This window comes from Convolutriloba macropyga, chromosome 9, assembly GCF_964194025.1.
Source record: "Convolutriloba macropyga chromosome 9, txConMacr16.3, whole genome shotgun sequence".
Classification (NCBI taxonomy): domain Eukaryota; kingdom Metazoa; phylum Xenacoelomorpha; order Acoela; family Convolutidae; genus Convolutriloba; species Convolutriloba macropyga.
Window position 1 is genome coordinate 43,906,578 of NC_134476.1, and position 9,012 is coordinate 43,915,589.

Here is a 9,012-nt window from a genome sequence, read left to right on the forward strand (position 1 = left end):
CTGCGAGCCCGTTGAAAAACGTGATTGTTTGATATAATTGTTTTGACAATTTAACGGCAAACATATCCTCTCAATAAATCAATGGAAATAGGTCATTTTGTCATCGCCTATTGGGCGTGCTTATTACTAGACAAAGGCAAAAGACTATAAAATAACGACGAAAACACGCAAAACTCAAATTTTCGCTAAAAAATTACTTGCAAAAATGGCGCTGAAGACGAATAACCATAAGCTTTTGGTTGAAAATTTTACTTAAACTCTAAATTCATTGACCTTATTTTGCAAGTACATTGTATTCATCAATAAAAGTGCTGTGATTTGAAATAACTCTGATCTGCTATTGACATAAAAAAAACAAAAAAGACAAAAACTTCAATTAAAAAAAACAGCGCCCCCTTACAATGAAAAAATTTTTGGTTTTCAAAAGTCCATAACTAAACCAATGCTGCTCGCCTAACAAAGCAAATAACTGTTTCAGACTTCAACCAAATAGCCAAAAAAACATGGAAAATGGATATATTGAAAGTAAATAATGATTTTCGTTTAATTATTGAGCTATAGTAACGAAAAACTATTGGATACCAGCTGAATGCATTTGATAGTTTCTTTAGTAGCTCCTTAGCATAAAAATACCTATATTTTTTCTTTTGGCCTTAATTTAACATAAGTTAAATCTCTCATTAATTCAGTTTTACTAAAACAAAAGGGGATTTGTCTGTAATCAAACGACAATCCAAAATTTTCATTGCAAATATCAACGGCGAGACTACAACTGGAATAGTTATCCCTGCGAGGCTGTTGAAAAACTTTATTGTTTGAAATAATTGTTTTACCGAGAAAAATTCTCGGTATATCGAAAAGAAACAATGCAATTTCGATAAATTTGGATACGAAGTAGCAAAAAGCCACCAAATTGTTAGCTCTACAACGCTTTCAGAGAAACCAGAGATAAAAGTTTCACTCATCTGTAAAAATTTAAATGTTTCAGTGGTTTCTATATCAGAAATACAGTTAAATTGGACAAAGAGACCTAAAGAAGGATGTTTGCTGCAATTTTTCACGCAGGAAATGATAAATTTATCTAAAATTGAAGCAAAATTTTAGCCATAAGCGTTGGTTCAAAATTAAGCAATTCCCTGCTATTTTTACTCTTAAAATAAAAATACTATCGTTACTAATTTTATCATATTTTCGAGCAGTTTGCAAAAAATACGAAAAATGTGAAAAAAACAACGGAAGCTAGCCTAATTATCACAAAACTTCAAACCTCATTAACTCCTCGTAATAAAAGATACAAAAAACATTTTAAATTGATATTTTACCGTTGACAAGCTTTCTAGTGACACCAGTCGCAACTCTGTTCGATGAATAATCGATCGGCAAAAATAAACTGAACAGAAAACCAGATGAGAATATAGTTTTTGGAACTCAAATTGAACCTTTTTTGAAGCAATATTGCATTTAACTTTTTATTTTGTAAAAATGAATAATTCAGAGGCCTTATGCTGAAACAATTTTACCAGATGAAAAACCAATTGTGGCATCATTAACTGATTCTGCATTGATTAACTGATTTTCAGAGTCATGTAGTTCAAAAAACGCATCCAGAGATAATTTTTTTGGTAATGAAAAAAATGAAATCCGAAATTGGAGTAGGTTATCGTATCAAGTTCCCTTTTCGCAGGAGGTGAACTTCAGCGATTTTTTTCAAGATTTGCGCTACAAACCGGAAATCAGTTTTCTTATTTGTTTTTTTCTAAGTGACAAACGGACGTTTTTGTTTATCACTTTACTCAAGCGTGCAGAATCTGGTGTATGCCGCTTTTACGCTGCAAAAAATTTTGGATCAATTGGTGAAAGTATTATCAAAAGTCAACCAAGCATCAGAGGAGAAGAACGGATCAGGACTAAGAAACATAATTTTTTCTTCAATTCATTTCAATTTATATTGTCCAGATGTCACTTCAAAATTTCAACAGATGATCAAACCAGTAAGCAGCCAAAAGAGAAATTTAAAAAATTGGAGTACATGATTCTGGCATGTTTTTGCAGCAAAAAATCAATTTCATTAAAAAACTGTACTTTTCATTATTGAAAACAAAAACAATGTAAAGATTCAGATCTAAATTCCTATAATTTGGATATATGATTAAATGGATTGGTAATCACTATGAGTTAAACGATCATCACAAGCGTAAAACAATTTTTAAATCTCCAAAGACAAAGCAACAAAATATTTCATCAAATTGTTTTTTTGTCATGTGTTTGAAATACCCTTATAGAATAAATTTATTAATTTTGATGCTAAACTGCGAGGACTAAGTCATGTCGCAAGAACTAAAATTACAAGATTATAAAGTAGAGCGTGCATTCATAGATATTTACAGTGAAAGTAAGATTCTATTTTCTAAAAACTTCTTATTTGAGTTTTATTTGTTGGTGAAATCCAATATAATCTACTGTCTGTTTCAGATTTCCACTGAAGTAAAATTAGCAGTCAATTTAAAACAGTTTAGACCATCAAAAAGAATATCCTTTGAAGCGTCTGCGATAATCAACAGAAAATAGAAAATTGAGCATTTTCCTTTTCTTTTCAAACAACAAGATTTTCTGTTGTTCTCATCTGAAGTATTTTTATATTGGTGCTACTCTGCAAAACAAAAATTATATCGATATACATTGAACTATAGGATGGGGGATCAACGTGAGTGACCACAAAAATTAATAAATTTTTTCAAATTACTTAGATCATTCTATATAATCCAATAAGTAATGGCAAATTTCAAATACTCTGTTGAATTTACGATGCTGTAAATTTAGACCCTAAATGATTCCAAAAATTAATTTTTCAGGATACCGGAGAAATCAGCATAAAAACGAACGAAGTATTTCAATTTCGCTTAGTAGTAGTCTCATCGTTCTCTAGAAAAATTGTTTCCTATACTTTTCGTGTAATTTACTTTACTTTTCTATCCAAAGTATCAGAGTTCTTAAATTAGTTTCAATTTCAGGCGGATGAATACGTAGAAAACAACTGCAAGAATGAAAAAAGAAAACTAATTTTTCCTTTCTTTATTGTTTTATAATTTTCTCTGCCTAATCGGTTTAAGTTTTTTCGATTCCCACAATTTCTCATTTCATTGTTTTCGTTACATTGGAACCGTACTCAACTGCCCACTAAAGATAATTTTTAAAAAAACATCTCATCTAAAATCTTGGAGAAGAAGACCGTTATAAGTTTTTTTTAATTCTGTTTTTGTCTTTTTAATACACGTCTCCTTACAACGAAAGAAAAAGATATCAATTAATTTTAAACCAATTTGCAACATAGCCAAAATTTTTTTTTGCCAAAAAAGTAATCAAGATAAACGCACATCGGAGTTGAAACAGAAGAAGAAAAATTTTTCCAAACGTCAGAAAACAAAAAAGTGTTTTAATTTGGTGTGCAGTTTCAATTCAAATCTAAAATTCTATTTATTTCAGCCTCTTAACAAAATGCTATTTATCTAATGACTTCTTTCTCGGCTTAGTCCATTTTTTTTAATTTTACTTATTTGACCTTGAACGTATTTACTATATTGCCTAATTCAATGAGTCAATAGATTCATATTCTATTCAGTAGCAACAATGAACTAGATTAGTCAGAAATGAAATGTGATTTATTCTAATCGAAAAACATGATCCGGAGCAAGAACTCAGGAAATGACTCGAAGAGTCCTTTATGTCAGGAGAATTTATTTTCAATTAATGGTGTTCACTAAAGTGACCGACAAAACTTTTAAGAATGAGCCAAAAAGGGCGAAGTTTTTTTGAAAAACCAAATGAAATAAAGATCTTTAAAAAAATTATTTCTATATAATGCAAGTACAACTAACAAAAAAACTTTTTCTATGCAATTGGAGCCATCAATTTGCTCCCACAGCATTAGGCAAGCCATGTCAGTGTCCGACTTTTTCTGTTCTTGTTATGAAAGAAATACTGCTCAAAATTGGAAATAGTTCAAAATGTGACTATTTTGCGTCATCTTTTCCACACAAAATACTGTTTTATACCATGGAAACTGTAATGTTTTTGGTAACTACAAAAATTTTAAGCGAAAAAGCGTTTCATTTTCCAATGAACGCAATAAAACAAATAAAATACTAAACGAAAAATAGTAAACAAGCTCGTTGTGTTGATTTCATATCAGCATCATAATAGTGAGGATGAAATTTGGGACATTTTTGGGTTGCGCTCGACAATTTCCTAATTGATTGTAGCTCTGTTTTCTCCACTCAGCCAACTGGTCCACACTTCAAGCTCCATCTTATGATCACAACTTTCTCTTTAGAGTGTATACTCTAACCGACTCAAAGTTTTCGAAACATTTTGACTACAATAAAAACAAAAAAAAGTTTAAGAAATTGTCATCGATAAAAATTCAACAAAGTAGAGAAACTTGAGGCTTCGTGTGATACAAATGGACAAAACTTGCAAAAAGATCTCATAATTGGTGCCTCAATTAGCGAAAACCGTGAAATATAAGATTAAGTGTTGATGAATCGAAGTAATGTCCTCTCAGAATTGTTTTGCATAACCGTTCCATTTTTGTACATTAGATAAGAAGGTATATACCTCTTTACTCACATAAATCTTTTTCTCAATATCATTAGGAGAAATACTAAAGTGTCAATCTATTTTCTTCGATTTTTGCATACGAATTTTTTAGTCGGTGGTCTAAAGTCACATGTTTGTGCTGAAATGACTCGCTTCAACGTTATTTTCAACGACGGTAAATTTCTATTTCGAAATTGAAAAACCCTAATACCGAAGCATATACACGCACGCATTCATATCAATGAAATTGAAACCATAATTAATGAGAATGAAGATTAATAGTATTTCAATTTCGCTTAGTAGTAGTCTCATCGTTCTCTAGAAAAATTGTTTCCTATACTTTTCGTGTACATCCAAAGTATCAGAGTTCTTAAATTGGTTTCAATTTCAGGCGGATGAATACGTAGAAAACAACTGCAAGAATGAAAAAAGAAAACTAATTTTTCCTTTCTTTATTGTTTTATAATTTTCTCTGCCTAATCGGTTTAAGTTTTTTCGATTCCCACAATTTCTCATTTCATTGTTTTCGTTACATTGGAACCGTATTCAACTGCCCACTAAAGATAATTTTTAAAAAAACATCTCATCTAAAATCTTGGAGAAGAAGACCGTTATAAGTTTTTTTTAATTCTGTTTTTGTCTTTTTAATACACGTCTCCTTACAACGAAAGAAAAAGATATCAATTAATTTTAAACCAATTTGCAACATAGCCAAAATTTTTTTTTGCCAAAAAAGTAATCAAGATAAACGCACATCGGAGTTGAAACAGAAGAAGAACAATTTTTCCAAACGTCAGAAAACAAAAAAGTGTTTTAATTTGGTGTGCAGTTTCAATTCAAATCTAAAATTCTATTTATTTCAGCCTCTTAACAAAATGCTATTTATCTAATGACTTCTTTCTCGGCTTAGTCCATATTTTTAATTTTACTTATTTGACCTTGAACGTATTTACTATATTGCCTAATTCAATGAGTCAATAGATTCATATTCTATTCAGTAGCAACAATGAACTAGATTAGTCAGAAATGAAATGTGATTTATTCTAATCGAAAAACATGATCGGGAGCAAGAACTCAGGAAATGACTCGAAGAGTCCTTTATGTCAGGAGAATTTATTTTCAATTAATGGTGTTCACTAAAGTGACCGACAAAACTTTTAAGAATGAGCCAAAAAGGGCGAAGTTTTTTTGAAAAACCAAATGAAATAAAGATCTTTAAAAAAATTATTTCTATATAATGCAAGTACAACTAACAAAAAAACTTTTTCTATGCAATTGGAGCCATCAATTTGCTCCCACAGCATTAGGCAAGCCATGTCAGTGTCCGACTTTTTCTGTTCTTGTTATGAAAGAAATACTGCTCAAAATTGGAAATAGTTCAAAATGTGACTATTTTGCGTCATCTTTTCCACACAAAATACTGTTTTATACCATGGAAACTGTAATGTTTTTGGTAACTACAAAAATTTTAAGCGAAAAAGCGTTTCATTTTCCAATGAATGCAATAAAACAAATAAATTACTAAACGAAAAATAGTAAACAAGCTCGTTGTGTTGATTTCATATCAGCATCATAATAGTGAGGATGAAATTTGGGACATTTTTGGGTTGCGCTCGACAATTTCCTAATTGATTGTAGCTCTGTTTTCTCCATTCAGCCAACTGGTCCACACTTCAAGCTCCATCTTATGATCACAACTTTCTCTTTAGAGTGTATACTCTAACCGACTCAAAGTTTTCGAAACATTTTGACTACAATAAAAACAAAAAAAAGTTTAAGAAATTGTCATCGATAAAAATTCAACAAAGTAGAGAAACTTGAGGCTTCGTGTGATACAAATGGACAAAACTTGCAAAAAGATCTCATAATTGGTGCCTCAATTAGCGAAACCCGTGAAATATAAGATTAAGTGTTGATGAATCGAAGTAATGTCCTCTCAGAATTGTTTTGCATAACCGTTCCATTTTTGTACATTAGATAAGGTATATACCTCTTTACTCACATAAATCTTTTTCTCAATATCATTAGGAGAAATACTAAAGTGTCAATCTTTTTCTTCGATTTTTACATACGAATTTTTTAGTCGGTGGTCTGAAGTCACACGTTTGTGCTCAAACGACTCGCTTCAACGTTATTTTCAACGACGGTAAATTTCTACTTCGAAAATGACAAACCCTAAATACCGAAGCATATACACGCACGCAATCTTATCAATGAAATTGAAACAAACCATAATGAATAAGAATGAGGATTAATAATTAATTTTGAACAAACAATAAAAGTAATTAAAGGGCGTGGTACAAATTTCAGAAACAATTGCAGGACATAAAATCACTTCCCAATTTCTGTGTGTGAATAAGGTTGATCTTGTTGTGTATTGTAATGCAGATGAATGCACTGTGAGGGTATAAGTCTTATCTAAGTAATTAGGGCTGGCTTTTCAATCCAAGGGGGAATAAGTGGGGTGGGTCTATGGAAACATTAACTGCTGTCTAGCCAACTAAAGATAAATAGGTGTATTATAACTAGATTATAACCATCACCAAATAGCTATCAAACCTATTCAATTTATATTTACCCCTGAGTGAGTGCATTCAAGTTATACTTCTTCGACTGGTAGACAAGTAAAAATAGCTGTCAAGACTAAACCAATAAAATTTATCAATAAAATAGTATTTTGTATAACTCTTCTCCAATATAACCAAGATTCAAGGTCTCAATTCTGAAGTCGAGTTCCGACTTATTCACGTGTGTGTGTGAGGCAAAAAGTGTACTGCTTTAGAAAAAGATAGACAGTGTTTAGTCTACTGGCAAAGAAAAATTGTAAAGCTTTAAAAGGATTTTAAAATAATCAATACAAATATTAAAACCAAATTGCTTCTACGCGGCAAAAATCAAACTAAGCGGTTTTACATTCAGTATGTCGTATTAAGTAGAAATTACCATTCGTTATTTTTGCAGTGACGTACTTTATTGTTTACAAATAGATTCTTTCAAACGTGGAAAATAAACAAGTTGGTAACCTGGGAAATTTAATTAATACCCGTTTGTTGAAAGTAAATTTGTTTGTGAAGATGATGCAGTTAAAGAAATTTACCGAAAAAGACTAAATATGGCAGTAATGAATTGGAAAATGACGCAGTTTTAATCATGCAATGCGCAGTTTGTTTAAGTCTCAGCTCAATAAAAAGTGGGAAGAACAACTATAAAGTTCAAAGTGTAAAGATATGTAAAAGTGGGAAAAGTTATTAAATAATTGATTAGTTATGACAATTATAAAAGCACCACGACTGTTATAGTGATCTATCTATACAAATAGTCTTTCGGTATCCACTTTATATTAATCTATTTATCCGTGAACTCAAAATTTAACCAGCTGAAAAAAATATGGTTATTGGAATTAATATTTGGCCAGCTTTTTTTATATTCTACCACACAAATACAAGCTCTTAAGGAGTTCGAGCTTCGATTAAGACAAACTAATGATATGGAACACAAAAATTTCGTAAGTCCACAAATTCATAGCCTAATTAAAAGAATCCAGAATGTTAAAATTTTAGCATTACGAGCGAACATAACGTATGAATAACGATGTTTTTTAAAGTGCCGATAACCTGTTAGAAAAATGATATATTTGAACGCTGGAGTGGAAAAAGCGATAAAGTTTTGCTTTTATTTTGATTCTTTCAGAAAATACTCTCAAACGTCAAATGAAGCAAAACAATAAAAAGATTGTATTGTTTGAGTGTCAGCTCTTAATCGCTGCTTTATTACTTTCTTGATTAAATTCAGCTCATATCAAGTAACAATCGAGCTCTTTCATTCGTTCACTCTTTTTCCACTTCTCATTGTGACCGCAACTATTTTTCACACTTTACAAGAGCACGCTATTAGTGGATTGACTGATACATATCAGACTTAAAATAAATGTAATATTTTCATACAAACAGACACTTTACAAAAAACAAACAAACAATAAGTCTGCATTACACATTATGCGTTTTGTTTGCAAACGGCATAGGTCCGAATCGCAAGATTGCGACGCTATATGCAACAGCCTTGATCCCTCCCATCAGAACCCTATCAATTTAGATTAGTATACTTGAACCATCTAAAAAGTAAGGCTCGCTATTGAAAAACTAAAAACCTGTGCCACGGAATCAAAGGAAAATAACGTTAGAATTGCGGTTAAAAGAAAACTATTTTGCAGCATTTTCAGCATTATTCGAGCTGTTAGAGAAGTTTACCGCATTCGCAACAGTTATTTATTTTTAGAAGCTGACACCGCTGAAACATCGACGAAGAAAAATTTTCTTTTCTTTTGTTTTTGATAGCTAGTGGTCTCTAGCATTGAATACTAATTGTTTTTGACCAATTAAACGAAAAAAGATAACTGAGCCGTTCATATGACTTTTC

At 31.2% G+C, this 9,012-nt stretch overlaps 1 protein-coding gene across 2 annotated transcripts in view; it reads right to left on the bottom strand.

The window, feature by feature from the left end:
- The window catches only part of LOC142345793 (5-hydroxytryptamine receptor 1D-like), a 127,817-nt gene extending 119,511 nt beyond the window's left edge, over positions 1 to 8,306 (bottom strand). Inside the window, exons 1-2 of one of the 2 annotated variants that reach the window (XM_075398152.1) lie at positions 7,202 to 8,306; positions 6,798 to 6,962 (exon numbers count right to left, since the gene is read on the bottom strand). The gene's annotated coding sequence lies outside the window, so the exon portion shown is untranslated. Of the gene's footprint in view, positions 1 to 6,797 lie in introns of both variants that reach the window. The other variant, XM_075398151.1, reaches the window with a different exon arrangement.
- Positions 8,307 to 9,012: the final 706 nt, after the last annotated feature.